Below are 20,917 nucleotides of genomic sequence, written 5' to 3'. Positions count from 1 at the left end.
CATGCATTAGCTGGCTCAGCCCGATCCATTACTCATGTTCACTGTCTTGGACAAAACAAAATGGATCCACAAGGGACCGTCAGTGGAGCAGATGCTCTGATGGAAGAAGGCAGCCAAATTCTGTTTACGTAACGTGATCCAGCAACCGCAAAAGCAAGCGCTCCCTTCCCCCTTCCCCGGTGAGCATCAGGTTCCTGGGTTAATGACAGCCAGGCCTTGCCTCCTGCCGTGCCAGGGCTTGGGCCTGCGCCCAGGGCTCCCCAGCAAAGGTCAGGTGGGGAGGCCCAGGTGCTGCCCACTCCACAGGGCCTTCTATTCACCTGGCTGACCCCCGGGACAATCAAGTGTTACTCTCAGTTGGGCCACTTTAAGTTCATTTTGAAGTGGGAAAAGGTAAATTCCAAACATCACTGTAATCATAAAATAGAAGTATTTTATCTCCAAAATAGTCGCTTCTATTCACACAGACACAGACACAGACACACACACACACACACACACACACACTTTCTGAGGTTTGAAGTCTTCTCATATTTAACACAAGTAATGTAAACATCTCAAAGTTTCTGTTGAAGACATAATTGACAAAAATTTAATATATTCTGGATATTTCCAAAAACAGTAGAATTGTAATAAGCAAGAATCGAAACAACCAAAATTGTCACTTGTACTGAATGTTTATCTTGTAGGAAAGTTTTAGAATACAGAGGAAGGCAAGAAACAGTTAACAGATGTGCATGTTAAATGGTGAACGCAGGGAAAAATGCTTTTAAAAGTCAAATTTATGCTGGAGTTGAACGTGTTGTATTCTGGGCTCTATATTCCATATGTCACTCTTCCTAGACGAGCATCAGTCAAGATTGAAGTCACGTGACTGTGCTCACGTGATCCACCCAGTAAAGCTGCGCCTGCAGCATCAAACCAAGCTCTTTGCTGATTGGTTGCCTTGTCTGCTTCACTGCTTCTTATTTATGTTACCTCTTTTCTTTCTTTCCTTTTTTTTTTTTTTGCCAGTCCTGGGGCTTGAACTCAGGCCCTGGGCACTGGCCTTGGACACACTTTTGTTCAAGGTTAGTGCCCTGCCACTGGAGTCACAGCACCACTTCCAGTTTTTTCTGAGTATGTGATACCAAGGAATTGAGCCAGGGCTTCATGCATGCTAGGCGAGCATTCTACCGCTAGGTCATGCTCCCGGCCTGTGTTACCTCTTAATTGTGCTCCTAAAACATAATAAATGTGCAAGACATAATCTATTTAGCAAATGAATGCAAACTTATATTTTAAAATTATGTCTAAGGAAAAGACAAATACCAAGGGCTTCAACCAGTGTTGAAAGGGACAATCCTTTGACAGAGTGTGTCACAGGATCTCCACCCAGTGCAGAAGTGCACGTACAAGTACACAGGAGGCCGTCCCCCTTTCCACAGTGCTGCTGCTCACGAGGGCCTCGGTGAGGCTGGGAGCAGGGACTGAGTGTGCACAGGCCCAGGTGGTGAGGCCTGCCCACTTCCCAGGAATGCCCATGTGGCTGTGAAGGAATGACCGCTCTCTGTATGCTCGGCTGCTCTGGAAACCACCTCAGAATGCTAGGGATGCAGCACTGTAAGGTGCACACAGGTGGACACTGCACACATTGTGAGCTGCACCTGAGGAGTCGTGTTGGCCAGGATGACTTAGACCTCCAGGCCACCCCCCCTCAGCATGTGGACATCCTTACCTGAGGGGGTTACTTGTTGGGAGCCATAACTGTGGTTCAACTTCCCACCATGCAGTCAATGAGCTGGAACCATGCCAAGGTCTCAATTGGACCTCAGGCTGGATTGACATAATGACCACCTAACCCTCGTTGTCCAAGGCAACTGGAATACTCCACCACACGAACATGCACAAGTTATTCTGGTGGGTATGTCTTCAGTGTATAGAGGACACATCTGCCACCCGCTCTGTGCCCAGTATCTGCTGTGGAGCCACCGCCTTTCTTGGGCATGTTGTTTAATGGTGAGAGCTCCTGGGGAGCCCAGACAAACCCCTGCATTGCTTTCTTGTGTGTTTGGGGGGGGTGCACATAACAAGCACAGGTCCTCCTTTCTGGCTGACCAACGAGAGCCAAAAGGTGAAGTAGAGGCAGCTTTTTAGTCTCCTCTGTTAGTTCAGAACTCTTGCCTGTGTGATTCCTCTGGTGACGTCCTCAGTCCACACCCCCTGGGACCTGCCGTTCATAAATACCAATTTGAGTTGCCAAGTTGTCTCATGTTTCTGAAGGTGAGGGTAAAATTGGAGAAGGAATCACTGTGAAAATGCGGCATGGGGAAGGTTATATGGGACGAGGCTGGAGGACAAAAAACAGGCACATGCTAAACTACGAGTGCAAGAAAGGAAGCAGAGAGAAGCAAAGGTGGATGTCAGGGAAGCAGAGCCAGTGACTTATGTCCCAACCTTTCCAGACGTCAGCCTGATGAACGCTACTCGAAGGATTTCTGCTTGGACTGCGAGCAGATTTACAACTGGTGGATTCATTCACCCTTCTGGTCCTCATCCACTACAACTTGAAAGGACAAGGGTCATGACAGGTCATGGGACAGGTTATTAGAATAGTCAAGCAGGAAACTGACAGGTCTCATAATTCCCAGGAAAGGAAAGAAAGAAAAACTAAAGCAGAAATAGCAAAGAAACAAGAAAAGACAGAAGGGAAGAGCTGAAGACCAGCCCTGCAGGGAGCCAGGCTCTTTCCAGACATCTGACGAGCTGCATCTCCATTGCTGGGAGCAACTGTTTCCTCTTCTCTTACCCAGGGCCCAAGATGATCCCCCAAGGAATCCAGAACCAATGGGAATTCCTCTACATGTCTCTCTTTAAAAGCTCTGTGTACTGAGGATTTGCTTCCTTTCTGGCCAACTTGGTTGCCATACTTTTCATTCAGTATGACGGAGCAGAAGCTGTGAGTCTCTGGTATCCAGTAGTTAAAACTGGTCTACCTGAATGGAGACTCACGCGACTATGGGAACAACTCAAAAGATGTGGTGTTGGAAGTGCGCGAGAACAGGCCGCAATGGCAATACACCGGGTGACAGATGCTGGTGTGGGTTGTGCACTGGGCTTTGGGCTAAGCAATTTACGTGCACCATTCCACTCCCCCTGCAAGGCCAGTGTGAAGGCGGAAGTACTGTGTGAGCCTCCCCGAGCAGCGTAAGGACAGAAAGGAAGGAGATGGGAAAGCAGGCACCCCGCCGCCGAGCTGCCATTTCCACCCTGTGTGCTGCTCCCATCCCGGGCTTAGGGATGGCTCAGCTGTTGCACCTTAGAAGCAGTCAGAGACACCAGGAGATGATCGCATGAGGGCTGAGAAGGGGTGGCAGGCGGGAGAAGGGGAACAGCCCTTCAGAATCTTGCACGTGCGAAAAGGCTCACCAGCGAATCTCCACAGAGCCTGGATGCACACCCAATGTGAGACCTCCCTCAGCTGTGGTTTCTGCTCCTTAAACATCACGTTTCATGTCAGAGGACAATGGACACTACTCCATGCATGCGGGACAGTGTTTCAAGTCCTCTGATCTGGTCAAGGCCCCACTGTGGATGTCGCAGTGTTTGCCCCAGATTCTTCCTTTCCCACACCAGACACCGGCTGCACACAGTGGTGATGTGTTGTAGGGCAAGGCCTGGATCTTCACACTCCTAGGCTTTAACTGTGCTTCTCTCCTTGGATGGCCACAAGTCAACCCTCCTGAAACTCAGTTCAAGCTCAGCCACCCAGGAAGCTTCTCTGAGGCACAGGGTGGGGTTTAAGGACACTTCCTCTGGCACCATGGCATAGACTCAGCTGTAGCTCTGATCCCACAGGATCTCTCAGGATGTGCTGTTTCCCCTTGAGCCCTCCTCAACCAACTAGGACTCAGAGTCGGGCGAAGAGGAGGGCTTCTATAAAAGCTTGTGGAGAGGGGACAGAAGAACCTGACTGAACAAAGGCTGCATTCTCTTCCAAATTCCTGCACAGTGATAGCATTCTGGTCAACTTGTTCATTCACATAGTCTCGTTGATTTGGACCAATCCTGAAAAGGCCACAGAGGTGCATTTAGGGCTAGGAATGGAAATCCAGCCCCATATCAGCTCAAAGATCACAAATACAATTAGGATAGCACTTTACTGTGAGCCAGCCTCGCCTCCGGTCTTGGAGAGAGCAGTGTCGCCATAGTTCTTTTTCTACAGCAACTCAGGATGCAAGTTTGAGGGGATGCGTGTTCATGTCTGGGACAATGCTGACCTCTTTTGGGCTCTACCAGGTACCGGGTGGAGAAGGCAGCAGCTTCTATCTACCCCACTCCCGAAGCCCTTTCTTAGTCCCAAAGTCAATCCTCAGGGAGTAAGCCAAGGAGCTTGCATGGGGCCTGGGTTCTGCACAGCCTGGGAGCCAGGATGGACGAGCTCCCTCCCGCCCAGCACTCAGGGTGGCCTCCTGGCTTGAGACGCCCAGGCACTCAGGGCCTCCCCTCCTGCCCAGTGGCATGTGCCCCGGCCTGGGGACTGCTGCCATCTTCAGGAGAGGCTGGCCAAGGGACCGCCCATTGTTGTCTGGCACCAGCTCTGAATGGATCCATGGAGGAGACTGACGAGTTGTCCACAGGACTGCTGGGTTTTCATATGACAGGGAGGCATCTGGGTGAAAACGCAGATGATATTCCTGTGTTCATTTACATAGGGAAAACAATGCCATGTCAAATCCACTCAAAACTCTCCGAGCCTGAATACTGTAAGGTAACCTAGCAAATCCCAAGAGGAAAAAGCAACAACCCTACAAGGGTAATAATTTTTAGTTATTTGGCATACTTGGTAAAGGAAAATTCTGTACAAACCGCTTTCATTACTTCCAGGGAGGGTGAATACGGTGTTAGCACTTTGTGGGGACAGAAGTCTCATCGTGGAAAGGAGATTTTCAAACATGGGTCACGTGCATGCCGTTCCCTGTGTTTGGGGACATCACTATACCACTCACCCAACTCCACAGGCTGTACAGCATCCACTCAGTCTAAAGTATTTGACATAGCAACCTGTAAGGACTAAGAGAGCTTCACATGGTCCACAGACTGCAGAGGTCCAGGAAGAAAGATGCGCTCATAAGGTATTAATGTGTAACAAATCTCCTCAAGACAAGTGGTTAAAATAACAACAGGCACTCCTGTGTAATCTAGCTGCAGGCTTGTCAGTTCCAATATCGGACCATGTTGCCGTCTTCTCACCTGAGACATATCTTTTTGAGCTGAGAGTCTGAGAGTTCCTGGGACAAAAGGTAAGAGACTTGGCATTCGTCACTGCACCCACAGCACTGGTGTTCCACGGGTCTGATCTGATTCCAAGGCGTGAGAAATTATAAACTGCTCCCCCACATGGGTGTGAACCCTGGGTAATGAGGGTGAGTAGAGAAAGAAGGAAAACACTTTCAGTTTACATGTTCTTTTTACAAAAAAGCTATGAAATTGTTTAAAGAGAAGGCAAACAAAAATAGTAAGGGAATCTTATTATTGTTATTGTGCAGAGCTTTGTCTTCAGAACATCTTTGAAAATTATTGATCTGCTAAGGTCCCCAACCATGGAGAAAATATGGAAGTTTTCCCGGTATGAGCTGTGAAGCCTCATGAGCTCTAGAAAAGGAGAGGACCGGCCTCCCCATGAAGGTGTGGGGAAGTCCCTTGTGTGGAAGGAGCTGGGGCCCCCTGGAATTTAGGAGCTCAAAGACATCCATCTTACAGGCATACACAGAGTGTGACCCTTGCAGTCATGTTCAATTCGTCTTTGCCATTCCAGTTGCATGGCAGCTATCCTTCACAAATCTCAAGTGTGTGCTTTCCAGAAATCTCAATTCTGTCACAGAGAAAAATTTAATTATATTAGAGATATTTTAGTTTTGGTCTATAATGGCCTAGAATGGAGACCTTCAAGCCAAAACTCGTCTTTACCTTCCTGCAGAATCTCTAGCATGCTTACATCAAACCAACAAATTCCATTATACTTCATATTTCCATGAACATTGGCCACAGTGATTTTTTCCTTCCATAGATAAGTGTTGGTGGGTGCTAAGAGGTGATACAAAAGCAATGGTTTTGTTCCTGCCTTGCATGGGCCAGAATGTCCTCTGGTTTTTTGGGGGGGGGAGTCCTAGGGTTTGAGCTCAGGGCCTGGGCACTGTCCCTGAGCTTCCTTTTGCTCAAGGCTAACATTCTACCACTTGAGCCACACGACCACTTGTGGCTTTTTCTATTTATGCGGTATGGAGGAAGCAAACCCAGGATTTCATGTATGCTAGGCAAGCACTCTACCACCAAGCCACATTCCCAGCCCGAAGCAGTGACCTCTTTAGAACAGGAACTAGTGCCCACAATCTAACACTGGGCAAGGGACTGTCATCTTTAAAGTTGTGTGTGTGAGTGTGTGTGTGTGTGTGTGTATTAATCCATAATGGTATGAATGGATGCAAATAGAATTATAAACTACTCTGGCAAAATGGGGCGGGGAGAGCCGGGAGCTGTGGTGTGGTGGCTCACGCCTGTCATCCTAGCTATTCAGGAGGCTGAGATCTGAGGACCAAGGTTCAAAGCCAGTCTAGGCACGAAAGGACCTGAGACGCTTATCTCCAATTAACCTCTAGAAAACGGGAAGTGGAGCTTGGCTTAGCCTTGAGCTGAAGAGCTCAGGGACAGTGCCCAGGCCGAGTTCAAGCCCCATGACCCACAAAAACTGGGGGGAGAGACTCGGAAGTCAAGATGCTCTCGAGGCAGGTGCAGCAGTCAGGGCTGCTGACCACACTGGTCCCGGGAGCAGCTGGGAGCTCACCTGCCCAGGCGCGGGCCAGACCTGAAGGCGTGGCAGGTGGATGCTCGCGGCTTTGTTGGCTTGCGGCAGCTCTTCTGACCTCATCCAGCTCACCACAGAGCAGGGGAAGAGCTGGAGCTGCCCCTGTGCACAGGCAAGGCTGACAGGAAGGAGGGCAGCAGGCGGAGAAGACAGAACGCTGGCTCTGAGGACAGTGTGGGCCTCCCTGTCACTGCCCCTGAGAGGGAGACCTGAACTTCATTCCCAGCCCACCCTCTGGAAGGACAGGTGTGAGACAGAAACAGGGAGATCGCCCAGTAGTCCAGTTTCTGGCCCAGGCTCTACTAAGAGGGCCATCAGCTCCTGTACAAGCCCATTGCAACATTTCCTGCTAGCTGCCTCTTCGGTTGGCTTCGTTCACCATTCCTCTCTTGCTCTATTATTTCAAAATTTGAAAGAAAATCCAGATTATTTGCTTTCTCTTTCTCTTTGCAATGCTAGGGTCTGAACTCAGGATTCGTGCTTGCTTGTTCTAGCATTGGGCCATTTCTCCATCCACTTTTGCTTTTATTTCTGAACTAGAATCTTGATTTTTATGCCTGGGCATGCCAGATCCACAATGCCCTAGTTATGTTTCCAGCTAGCACAGGCCAATGTGTCCAGCATTTTTTCCATTGAGAAGACATCTTATGATTTATTTTTTTCAGAAGGGTGGGGTGGTAGGCTGGCCTAAAAGTGTGACCCTCTCAAACTCAGCCTCTACAGAGCCGGGGTGAACGGCAGGTGTCACCACACCTTAGCTGTTGGTTAGGATTGCATCTTGTGAATGTTCTTGCTGAGGGTGGATGGCCTGGGACCACGAGGGGCCCTTATCTTTGCCTCTAGGGAACTACAAGGAACTAGCATTGAAGGCATGGGGCCACCACCCTGTGCCTGGCTGGCTCCTCAGCTGTCGCCTCCCACCCCATCCCAACAGCTATTGAGCACATGTTCATGGCTTCAGATCCCATCAACAGCTGGCCCCAGACCCTCCTTAACGACCCTAGCTCTGTGAATCAAGGTGAAATGCTTCTCAGTGACGTCTAGACTTAACCATCATTTCTCTCACACTGGGTCCCTCACTACAAAAAGTATAGTTAATTAGATGCAAATGCCATTAAGAACTCTAGTTAAGGGATTAGAACAGCAATGGAAATCTCAGTATCCAATAAATTCTACACAATAAATTGATAGAAAAGAAGAAAGAAGAAGTAAAAAGAGAGATGGAGAAACCAAAGAATAAAAGGAAGAGGGCAAGAAGAAAGGTGTGCATAACTTAACCGACATGTTTTCTTTCTTTTCAGTGCTGTCTCTATGGTTCACTGAGCTCCAGTTCTCGTTGCTTATGGCTTTTGCGCCATTCTGTCATGGAAGGGGATCCCCTCCTCCAACTAGATCCAGCTGAGATCCTTTTATTAGGGGAAAGGAGCCCTGAAGTTTAGTTTTGTAAGGTTAGAAATCAGCTGTTTAGGCGTAAACTGTAATGAGTGTGACTTTTCCCTAAATCAAAAAGAGAGTGCACGGCATCCTGTGCACAAAGATTAGGATTGCAAACAGGGATAAGGCACAAGAGACACTGAATGGAGAATCCATGCACCTTGGTCCGATTCGGGGACTTGTTATAGAACGTGGAGGAACTCGTGACTCCCCGCTTCTGTTTGTTGCACTCAACAGCCATCGCTGCATTTCCTGAGCCTCCCCTGCGTTCTCCAGCCTCGTCTGTGCAACTCCCACGGGAGGTATTTTTATCTCCACTTGCAATAGTCTCAGACGTGTTGAATAACTGTCTGGGAGCACACGTCAAGTCAGAGGAGGATCGACAGCGTCACCAAGTCACTCTCATTCCAAAGTTCCTGCTGCTAAGTCCTACACAAGGAAAATTGTTGCTTAAAGGGAAACCTGCGGCTCCTCTTCGAATGCAGCGTCCCCGGCAATTGTGTGTGAAGGCTGTGAGCTCATCACTGCCTGACTTGAAGCTGCACTGTGTGGGAAAGGCAGAAGCTGTATGGAAATGCACACTGCTTCTTGAGGGTGACACTGTACAAAATGTTTGCCAGTATCCGAGCTTGCAAAGTTTTGAGGTTCATTTTGGCTTTGTTATTTGTCTCTTTCACTGTCAGACTGTCAGCTATGTTTGCTTTTTGTTCTCAGCTTTTCTATTTCCAGCTACCCTTGTTGCAACTTGCTGAACTTAATCTGCTGTGGGTGGAAAACAGCCAAAAGAGGTGCTGAGTTGATGTCTTCAGTATCAGAACTATGAATTCTGAAATGTATTTTGTAGGATTTGCAATATGTATCTTTACTAAACAGAAGCCCAATGGCTTCACTTTTAAAAAATCTATGTCTAGTTTCTCAACTGTTCCCTTAGTAGTGAAGCATCAATTACCTTTGGACTTACAAGACTTAATTATACAATAATCAAAATGTCCTATTAGTCACAGGACAGTCATGGACATTTAGTACATTCCGTGCTGCTTCTACCTTGTAGACACAATGAAAACCGCCTAAATTAAAATCGAAATGTTGATTCCATCCCCCAAACCTTAACAAACGTGAACATTCCGAAGGAGCCACAGGGGCAGCTGGTGCCAAGCTGGAAGCACTGATGGAGAAGGCTGACGGGACGGGTTCGGTGAGCACTGTCCAAGCAAAGGAGAAAATGGAAACTCACACTCTCCTTTCTGCCAGTCCACTTCTGTGCTCACCGTGGATGGAGGGACTCAGTCGACTGCACGTGGGGGGATTCAGTACCATTTACCAAAGCGGGGTCGGAGCACTGTGTCTTACTTTGTCCCCACGAGTCTGGCGTCCTGCTGTCCACACACCTCACTGCACACACGGGAGGTTACTGGGGGCGGGGGGCGAGTGGACCATGTCTCTAAGGCTTGCAGCATCAGTCTTTGGCCAGTGATGACCAAGAATCGTATCTGAAGGATGGAGCCAGCTCAGAATATTCACAGCTGAACATGGAAGGCTTAGAAGATGTGGATTTTTTTAATGCAATTGAAAGATATAGATGGGGATTTTCAAAGAAAATCCCACTGGCTTGTGCTTCGTGTCTCGGGAGACACTGGGACCTGAGAAGGTCCCTGGAAGGGAAACCACGCCTGTTCTCGGCACCTTCCTCTGAAACGTAGGTGTCAGGACAACTCTCATAGCAAAGGGGTATGTGAGAGCCATGGCACATCACACAGACATCTGTGTTTTAAATAAAGTTCTGACAATTGAGCCCTCTAACTCCTGTTGTTTACTTCCAATATAACCCGAGTTTCTCCTCGTCCTGTGCTGGGGTGGGTGGGAGAGAATTTGACAGGAGAATACAAATAGCCTTATTATGCTCCTAGAATGAAGACTGCCTTTTTGGAGCCAATCTAAAGTATGCATCTCCATTTGTGGGGGTGAAGACTGGCTCACATGTTAGGAAGCCTGCTGACCTGTGATTTCATGGTGTCATAGTGAAGTGCCAATTGCATTCTATTTGAACTACAGATGCGGACAAGTTTTTCTTATGCTTTGAGGTTCATGGAAGCAAACACAGAAATGGAGCAACACTGCAATCTGGCTTTGCATTCTCTCCCAGAGGCCTGGCACAGGCCTGTGGTACCCAGATGGAAACTGCAGAGGGATACGGGGCCCCCTGGCAGCTCCGTGGCGGGTGGACTGCTGGGTGGACTGGCAGGTAGCACTCACTCCTGCATACATTGCAGTACTTAAAGCCTGGCGTGCACAGGAATTTGCATGTTTCATCTTACTCACTATGTAATCATGAGCTTACAGAGGGCCAGTTCACCACCCAGTGGGCATTCTAGCCACCCCTCGTTTCACGTTTACAGTTCTCTTCTCAGGGAATGAGAAAATTGATTCCCATTTCTTTTTCTTAATGCATTTTATTGTTGGGGTACTGTACATTCGTCAGGTAGTGGGTGCTGTACTTTTTGAACATTGATACCCCTTCTCATGTTTTTATCACCCTTTCCCTCCCACAACACCTCCCAATCATCTTGTTTTCCCCTTCCCTTCCCTATTTCAAATAAACAAATAAATGTATGCACAATCTACCAGGTAACAAAGTCAGATACAGTAACCACAGGGGAAAAAGGAGAAAAGAAATAACTTCACGTAGTACATTAAGAACAGCAATCACAAAGATAAGCCTCTTGTTTCCATATCCTAGTCCCCTATTTCTTTATTTGATTGATTCTCTAAGAGTCAAAATATCCCATCACCCAGCACAGAACACACTCCTTCTTAGAAGCCTTTACCCCCTCGCTGCCAGAGCACGCCACTCTGTCCAGCCTGGGCACCCAGGCTCTCAGAGCCCACACCTGCACCAGGCCACCCTCAGAGTGGCCGAGCTCTTCACTTCATCGGATGCCAGCACCTCACCTTGGGTCTCCACGCCCACCCACTTTTGCTTGGTGGAAGTCGACTTGCTTTTTCCACCCGCGGCATTTGGCACAGAATTATTTACAACTAGGGTGGAGAAAGGAGATGGGAAGGATATATGATTGGAGGAAAGAGGACAGGGGAAGGAAGAGGAAAGCCCACAGTGGATTATTTTTCCTTTTTGACAGTGCTGGGGCTAGAACTCAGTGTCTGGTGTACCAGCAGGGCTCTTCACCACCTGAGCCACATCTGTAAGCCTCGGTTTTTTCCTTTAGTTTGCATTTCTGCTTGGGATTGGCCTTGAGCCATGTCCTCTTGCCTTCCCCTCCTACCTTGCTGAGATTATAGGTGGAGCTGGGGTTACAGGTCTGTGACACCAGGAACAGCTGCATCTTTTTTTATGTAGATACAATCCATAAATATTAAAAAAAAACCTTTTGTCTGATTTTTTATTACCAAGATGTGAGTATGTATATTTCACACTAATGTAGTTGACTATTAATTAAAAGCTGTCCTGAATATATTGAAGTATTCTCATCGGCTTTTCTTTCTTATGCATTTATTTTTGCCAGTCCTGGGTCTGGAACTCTGGGCCTGGCATTGTCCTTGGGCTTTCTCAAGGCTAGAGTCCTACCACTTCAGCCACAGCACCACTTATAGCTTTTTCTGAGTATGTGGTACTGAGGAATTGAACTCAGGGCTTTGTGCATGGTAGGAGAGTACTCTACCACTAGGCCATGCTACCAGCTCTCCTTTTTGCCATTTTTTTTTGTTTGTGGGTCATGGGGCTTGAACTTGGCCTGGGCGCTGTCCCTGAGCTCTTCAGTTCAAGGCTACTACCCTATCCTGAAGCCAAGCCCCACTTCCCATTTTCTAGATGTAAGAGTCCCAGGTCCTTTTTTTGTGCCTGGGCTGGCTTTGAACCTTGATCCTCAGATCTCAGCCTCCAGAGTAACTAGGATTACAGGTGTGAGCCACTGGGCCCTGCTTCTCACCTTTTTAATATTATACTAATTTCTTATTTCATTTTGAATTCTTCAGATATGTTAAATTCTTATCCTTTTGTTCCTCTGATGTAGTGGAGTGGTGCAGTTATTTGCTCTAAATTGATTTTTACTATGTTTTTGTAGATTAGATGAGGGATTCTACTGAAGTTAGTTTTCTTCTTCCTCGGTGATCTTCAAGATTGTACCAAAACTTTGGGGCCTTGGATTTTACATGGGGAACTACACCAGATCCAGTTGTGTGAATCTGTGTTCACTTTTTCTCCAAACTCATTCTACCGGTCTTGTGAGCACTTCAACTGGAAAGAAATGGAGATTAAAAATATGGGTGAACTAATATCTCACTTCAGATCCAAATTCAGAAAAGAGGCAGACTTAAGAAAAATAGATATAAAAGCTCAACAGGTCAAATAAAAACACATTTTTAGAGCCTCAGTAACAGGGTGAAGCAAAGGATACAGCATGTTAGAGTTTGATAGTGAGAAAGATGAATGAGCTGCTCCAGTCAACAATACAAAGGAAGAAAGTAAAACAGGATATATGACACATCTAGGACACCATTAAAAGACCAAACTTATATCATGGGCATAGAAGAAAAAGGTACAAGCAAAAGATGTAGAAAACATATTTAATAATTTCAAAATAGAAAAATTTCTAAATCTTAGGAAAGAGGTGTACATCCTTGAATATGAAAATTATAAACCTCCAAATGCAAAAGACCTAAAAAGCACCTAATATTTAATTTTAAACATTACATTTAAAATGTCAAATTCACTGAATGCAGGACATTGAAAGCTATATGAGAAAAGCATCAGATTACTAAAGGACTGAATTCTTAAAATTCGTATTTATCATAGATCTTTAAATTTCTAATTTGATTTCTAAAGATAACTTTTCTGGATTCTGTAACCTAGGTTGACAGTCATTTTCTTTCAATAATTATGTATATTGTTCATGACTTTTGCCCTGTTTGAATTTTGGCTGAAGTTTGTTTGTTATTTTTTTCTGGGGGATCATAGACAATTCTTAACCAAGAAGTCATACAGAGTCCAGAGGCAAATCAGGAAAACCTGATCAGGATGATGAAGAAGTAATAAAACAACTGCAAGTATCAAAAAGTATAAAAATCAAATTGGTGCTTTATGTTCAAGTATCTGAGAAGCTGATGGAACTTACATTTGATCCCCCAAATAAAACTAGCATAAATCTCTTAAAATTACACAGAAGCAGTTTTTCAGGTGGTAGAACTAACTAATACAAACACCCAAAGGTAGACTGCCCTAGCCAGTGGAAGCATATCCAGGGAGGCATATTTTATGAAGATAATAACATTTTGAGGTTTCTTTCCCACTCTGATAAAAGTCTATGGCTCTGGTCTTCAGGTAGCACGTGCATCTGATCTCATACACAACTGCAAGCTCAGATGTTCAGAATATCATAGTTCCTTCCTGCTCTTGTTTAGTTTTAACAGCTTGGACACCTATTTACATGAGAGCCCTGTGCCCCAGAGTGCAGACCCAGAGTTTATTCATGTCTGTGAAAGAGCCGTTCAAGGACACTGCTGCCAGATCAAGGGCTCTGAGCAAAGACGTTTCAGTGATCATCACAAAGCCATCAGGCAGGGGGTATTGCACCACTGGGGGACAATGTGCCTTTTCCTCTTACTCATTCATGTACTTGAACATGATAAATGGATTCTATCTCCTGCACTCTCCTTAGACACTTACTTTCTGGTTCATTATCACGATCACATGGGAGGAATCGGGAAGGCTAACCTAACAGCGTTTTGTTGGAGAAATAAAACCTGTTTGGGAAAAGAGAGAGATGGAGACAGAGAGAGAGAGAGATGGAGAGAGAGAGAGAGAGAGAGAGAGAGAGAGAGAGAGAGAGAGAGAGAGAGAGAGAGAGAGAGAGAGGGAGAGGGAGAGGGAGAGGGAGAGGGAGAGGGAGAGGGAGAGGGAGAGGGAGAGGGAGAGGGAGAGGGAGAGGGAGAGGGAGAGAGGGAGAGAGAGAGAGCGCTGCGGGGTGGGAGAGCACCCTTCTTTGGCAGCCATTGTGGTTGGTGTCTGAACTCCCTGGAAGGGATGCAGTTAAGGACCTCATGTAGACACCACATCCACCCATGCACCCAGAAATCCATGCATAAGAAAAATTGCCATCAATTTAATGCAGTATGCAATAGCAGGATAAGCAAAGCTTTTACATTTTTTTGCTTTGTGAACCCCCAATTTCTGTCTATGTTCCCTTGTAGCCCTTGTAATAAGAATAGGATATCCTGTAAATAAGCACTTGACCATTTAATAAATTAAATGGTTTTCAAATGAAATTGTCCAATATGGAATGATCTTTATTTTAGGACATAATGGTGAAATTAGGTTTCTAGCAAATTAATTTCTTAATTCCAGTATGCTAAATTATATAGAGAAATTAATGTTTGATATTTAATGAGAGAGAAAAACGTTCATTCCAATGCCATGATTATAATTCATTAAAGAGTATTCAGAAAAGATTTTACAGTAACAATAAGAATAAAATAAACTGAGCTGAGTGAGATTATTTAACATTAGTAACTCTTATTTCCCTGCGCTGAGAGTTGCATGTGTGCAGGTCTACACCTAACACTGCAGTGCTGGAATGAGGCACCTGCGTTGCACGGGGGTTAGAAATTCTTTTCATTTGTCCTTTCCCCTGTCGGAGTTTGCCTGATCTATTCTGCTTTCCAGATAATTGTGGTCTCAGGGAGGTGAGGCAAATTGTGCAGGGAACAAACACTCAGCTTGAGTTCTTGCTATAGAAACTGTTTTCTTTCTCATGTAACACCAGTCTGGCCATGACCCTGACCTCTCTCTCCTCTAGATCTGAGCCTGCAGTGGTCCTGATCAGCTGTGGCCTCCCTATTCTGCAGCCTCCCTCCTGAACTTCACCCAGCTATGCATGGTGATTTCAAGCATCAGCAGAGAACAACTTGGCATCTGAATTGAAACGCCAGTGAGTTCTGTGTGTTTCTTAGGCAGGCAAGGTAGACCAGTAGGACCTCCCAGGAGCCAGTATCCTCGGGGAATTGTCGGCTAACGCTCATCCTCAAGTCTGAAGCATGTTAGGAAAGGATAAGTGTTTTAAAGGTTTGAGGGGCCTTGCACATCCCACTGCAAGCAGCCTGGGCTGGGCCCACAGCTCTGCCTGCTGTCTGGGTGGAGTCTTCTCCATGAACGCAAGCCACTGCTGCTCTCAGTGTAAAATAAAGGCCTTCACAAACAATCCAGGCCTTTAAAAAGCTTCCTACAATTTCCACAGATGTAATTATATACAGATATTTTAAACATACAGGAGAAACCTGACTCTAGGACCTTAGGGTCCTGGTGGATTCCCAACTTTATGGCTCATTAACTTTCCTCCTGCTTACTGTGGGAGCATAATGTTTGCTGTGCCCTGTGCTCATCTCTGATGGCTGCCCACCACTGATGGCTGTCTGTCCCTGATAACACAGACGCTGACCCCTCCAGCCTTGATGGCCCCACGCAATGTATGACACTGCAGGGGCGGGGATAGAGAGGAGCACTTCAGACCTTCTGATTTCTCCCCTGAGCACTGTGTTCACGTCTGCCTCTTTTTCCTTTCCTTTCCTTTCCTTTTTCTTCTGAATTTATTTTATTATCTTCAAGTAGTTCTACAGAGGAGTTGCCATTTACCAAACAGTTTATGAACACAATGCATCTTGATCTGTGTCATTCTTTCAGCGTTTCCACCCATCCCTCCCCATCCACCCCCTCACTCATTCTTCTTATTAATGTAGGATATACACTGGGTTCCTTTTGTAATTTAAATTTCATTATAAAGGTGATACAGAGGAGTTACCGTTATGTAAGTAAGGAGCATATTTCCTTTTGAACAGTGTTATCTCTTCCCTCATGTTCTCCCACTCCTCCACCCTGGACTCCCTTCCCCCAAGTTGTAAAGTTCACTGGATGTCTGGCTATTTCCCCCTCTTCATTCATTCATCTTTTTCCTTGACCCCACTCCATCCTTTCTGACTACCCACTTCCTGGTGTTTATTTTGCTGAACTTTGCTTTTCTAAGGATTATTTGAGTTCTCACTTGAATCTGCTGTATTTCAAATAATATATTTGCATACACTTGCACACTGCTCAATGTATTTTACCTTTTAATTTTAATACATTTTCAAATCTAGCTATACAATTATATATGTCTATCATCTCCATGGTTAGTTATGGTTGTGAATGTTACATGTTGAAGCTATGGTGAGGAGAGATTTTCTTGATTTTGCTCTTAGAAGAACATTACTATAAAAACCCCTGGTTATCCTTCCCTGATTGAGTACTATGAAAGTTCTCTCAGTTTAACAGAGTTCAGTTTTTGTTATTGTTTTTCTGGTAGAGTCTTTAGATGGTTTCATTGTAATTTCGTAATCTCTGACAGTAGAGTTATTTGAATTGTTTTCCTGTTTGTGTCACTTTTGTTCCTTTCTATTACTCTACTCCTCTAGCTAAATTTCATGGAACATATTCAGAAGAAGGTTATAGAGGAGTTACAGTTATCTTACTCTTGAATTTGGAAGGAATAGTTTCGACTTCCCCTTCAGTCTGGTGCCGGGTACAGGTTTATGCTGAAAAGACTGGCTCCTTCGGGATCTAGGTTCCTCACCTCTTTTACCACGGAGGGAGATTGTACTTTGTCAAAAGATTCATCTCTGTAGTTTAGACTTTGGTATTTAAAATTTAAGGTCAATAAGAGGTCTTAGTTTTGTAAACAACAATGCTAGTGACCAGAACTTTCCACCCAAGATCTGGCCAGGGGTGTGGCCGAGTGGTAGAGTGCTTGCCTAGCTTGTACAACAACCCAGGTTCGTTCAATTTCTGGGTACCACATACACAGAGAGTCAGAAGTGGCACTGGTGGCTTAAATGGTACAGCTCTAGCCTTGAGAAAGCCACAGGTCCATATGTCATGGGAAGTCAGGCATGAGAATGCATACCTTAATCCCAGCACTGAGAGGCTATCGCAGAAGGATCAGGTGTTTAAGGCCAACCTTGGCTGTATGATGAGACCCTGCCTCAGACTCACAGTATGTCTTAGGTGTCCCTGCCAACCATCTCTCAGCACTGATGGAGTCCTCTGGGATTTACCATTTTCTCCAGATAGGAACAGTGGTTGCTGGGAAAGAATGTAGGCTCTCAGCTGAGTCAGGACACTTCCCTCTGCCCTTAAAGCTCCTGGACCTCTGCAGTCCTCTCTCAGCCTGTGTGGGTGAATGGAACAGCATGGTAAAACAGGGCTTTTGAAGAAGGATGGACGAAGCAGACACGGTACAGTTTTGAACTCTCCCTGTTTTTCTAAAATCTGGAACATAGACTTCTAAAGGCAAACCACCAACCTTCCACCAGGAGAGAGCAGGTGAAGGGCCCAAGGCAGAGTCAGAACTCTCTGGATCACCATCTCTCCTCTTCTGCCTTGCCTAACTCCCCAAGCTTGCAAGCTTTTGATGAAGATTCCATATAGACTAGAATTCAAAGTTGCTTCTTTGGGGAATAACCCACCCCAGGTATCTCCCTTGTTTACAGGGAATATACTTATTAATACACTTACACGTTTCTCTTTTTAAGGTCTTTTGTTACAGAAAGTTCATTTGCAGTAAGAACTCATGAAATGTTAAGGAAACAAACAGAAAGACATTTTCCTCCTCTCCAGGATACATGTAGTTCAGTAAAGGAGAAAGGAAATTAGAAGGAAGTAAACCATAAATAAATGGGTCCTTATCCAATTTTCAGTCAGTTGAGGCATAGAAGCTCACCACTGATTGATCCTTTGCTGAAAAAAACAACTCCATTTTAGTCCCCGTGTGCTTTGCAGTAGCCACTGCGTTCCTCTTACTTTTACCTTTGTTCCTGTGCCCCGCCACACCATGGAGAGTTCTTTGGCAAGCTCAGTCCTGGCTCAAGCTCCCCTCTTCAAGGTGCACCCTGCCTCTCCCCTGTCCTGCGCTGCAAATGTCATTTTCTGCAAGTCACTGGGTCTTGCTGACCCACCAAGGTCCCTGCTCTATGGCTGTCTTTGCTCCATGGCTGTATCTGCTCTGGAGTTAGGCTTTGCTGCTGCACACACCACGGGATCTGTCCTCATTTCCTAGTGTGGGGCAAGAATTCAGATGAGGACATGGCGAGTTGGATGCCCTGAGCATGTGGTGGAATGAAACTCTGTTGCAGGGCCATCACTGCCACGTGGAGATCATAAGAAAGAGTCTTCCCACCGTGAGAGGTCCACATGCACCGTCCTTGTCTGTCATGGGCTCGTCTGTCACCTGTGTGGGGGCCAGCACCGCCCCCCCTCAGCCAGGTGGCCCTCAATCCACAACTGACTTCCTGCACTTGCTGCCTGACTGCGCTCCAGAGAGGAGATGTGTAGGAACCTAGAGGCGGGCTCATGCAAGCCCGTGTAATCACAGCCCTCTTCCCTCCTCCATTTCCCCAGATGCTGATTCTCTTCCACAAGGTAACTTTGATTCACCATGATGGATTTCCAATGCAGATTCTCTCCTACAAAGACTTCCACTAATGTGCATTCTTGTGAATAACGAATGACAGCTCAGAAATACACAACACAGGCCTTTCATAGCAGCAGCCGGCTTAGATGCTACCTTGATTGCAAGTCCATAGCATGCTATGCTGTGCGCTTGCTTTGCAGGCTGTGAGCTCTCACCTGTAATGATGTCTTTGCAGTCGGTGTGCTCAGCCTGTGGAGATCTGAGGGCCCTCAGCCATCAAGCCGCATCTTCCTGCCCATAGCCCAGCTTACTCAGAGTGCTGCTGGAACCACAAGAAGCCCTGGAAGTGCTAATCGGCTGGCACTGCCTTTGCCTGAGAGCCAAAGGAGGTAGGGAACTTGAATTCTTCCTGGAAAACTTTGAAAGCTCATTACCTCTGTACCAATCTACACATGAAACTCTGATTCAAGGGCGGAAAGGCTGCAGCTGTGTGGGGCAAACACCGTCCCTTTCTCTACCTGAAGTTATGTCTCAGGAACAAGATTGGACAAGAAAAGGTTCTCGCTAATTGACAGGCGAGGCTGTTCAGAGCCAAACAGAGCCCCTCCCCCAGCCGTTAGGCCCTCACTGGTCATGAGGCTCTCAACACCCTGGGAAAACATGGCAGACGGGTATGGAGCACAGAATCTCCAGAGCTAAACATCTGGAGGTACACCAGTGGCTCGCTGCTGCCACACTTCCCAGCCCGGACAGCAGAGACCTGCGGTAGATACTTCACAATCGTGTAGGCTGTAAAAACACAAGGCTCTGTCTAATAACATGACCGGATGATAGACACGGAGGAGGATGTTAGTTTAAAATGGGACCCCTGACACTGAGTGCTGGATCCACAAGAGTGTTGCCTCTGGTCACCGAGAAGAAAAGGCCTCCCTGGATATCTTCTCGCATCTTCAGCCCTTCACTGGCCATCAGTCCAGAGGGGCCTTGCTCTCTCCTCAGAAGGATTTAACTGAACACGAGGGCTCGGGGCTCTGAGAGACCTGCCAGGGCCGGTTCTTTTCTCCCAACTGACCACTGAGTTTCCCTTATAGCCTTGTCTCCTTTGATCCTCTTGAGGATGAGCAAGATGATGACAAATGCAGAGCAGAACCTAGAATGGTAGCCACCACATGAGTCAAGCACTATAATGGACTTTTCTTCCATGATGCTGTGCTGTCACTATCACCTCTTTTCCTCGCTCACCTGTTTTTCTACAGATGGTCCCATAATTGCATTTGCCTGTATTCATACCAGAAAATAAAAAAGACAGATTCCTAAAGCGCCTGTGTGCTTAGCTTTAACTGTCTTATGCATAGCATGTTAGAAATGTGATATATAACATATTCTTAAGCCGGTGCATGGTTCAATAAGCTGTGATACAGCTGTATTCTAGAGTAGTATTCCAGCAATAAAAATGGTGCACATGATAACTCAGTGGCACTCCTGATGGATTGTGCAGAGCAATTAAGCCACTTGCAGAAAGATTGTGTGTAACCACTGAAATGTTGGCACAACACTCTGAATGACAAATCTGTGGGGAGGATGAGCAGATGACTGATTTCCAGGAGCTGAAGGGGGAGTTGGTGAGAGAGGGAAGCAGGAGCCCATGAAGGGGTCCGAAGGCTGTGCCTGCTCTACGAATTAGTCCACGGGTAATTGCAGGACAGGAGAGGAAAAACTGAGCAAGTACCTGGCTAGAATCATGTCTTCTGGGGCTCAGTCTTGTCCTGGCCCACCTCCTCCAGCTCTCTCGGTCAAGTCAACCTGCACAAAATGGGAAACTAAAATCAAAGAATAACAAGAGCAAAAGGGGTGGGGTCATGGCTCAGTGGTAAAGTGAGTGCCAAGGAAATGCAGTTCCCTCAGTTTAATATCCAGGATCACCCACACAAAGCAGAAACCAATAAAGCCCAACAGGGCAGAAAACGCTACACAAGTTCTTTGTTGGCTTAAGTGTCCTCTGTGAGGGATAGAGAGGCAGTTACTGGAGGGACATTTTGTGCTCTGTGATTAATGTGACATTTTGGTGTTGATGTTTTGATGTTGACACATAAATCTGTAGGGAGCTATGGCCAGAGGATGATAAATACAAAGGTCAAATATTTCCCCTATTTCTATCAGATTCTCTTATATGTTCTTTTCATAAATA

The 20,917-nt window shown here is 46.2% G+C and overlaps 1 long non-coding RNA gene across 1 annotated transcript; it reads right to left on the bottom strand.

Annotated features, from left to right (window-relative positions):
• Positions 1–12,231: 12,231 nt before the first annotated feature.
• LOC150061132 (uncharacterized) lies at positions 12,232–20,528 on the bottom strand. Its single transcript, XR_016536200.1, has 3 exons — positions 20,459–20,528; positions 17,375–17,487; positions 12,232–12,530 (listed from the first exon to the last, which is right to left on the bottom strand). It is a non-coding gene; the product is annotated as an uncharacterized LOC150061132 (long non-coding RNA).
• Between the last annotated feature and the right edge of the window lie 389 nt (positions 20,529–20,917).

Source organism: Megascapheus bottae, chromosome 7 (assembly GCF_031878675.1).
Source record: "Megascapheus bottae isolate mThoBot1 chromosome 7, mThoBot2.hap1, whole genome shotgun sequence".
Classification (NCBI taxonomy): Eukaryota; Metazoa; Chordata; class Mammalia; order Rodentia; family Geomyidae; genus Megascapheus; species Megascapheus bottae.
This window is presented reverse-complemented; position numbering and strand designations above follow the sequence as displayed.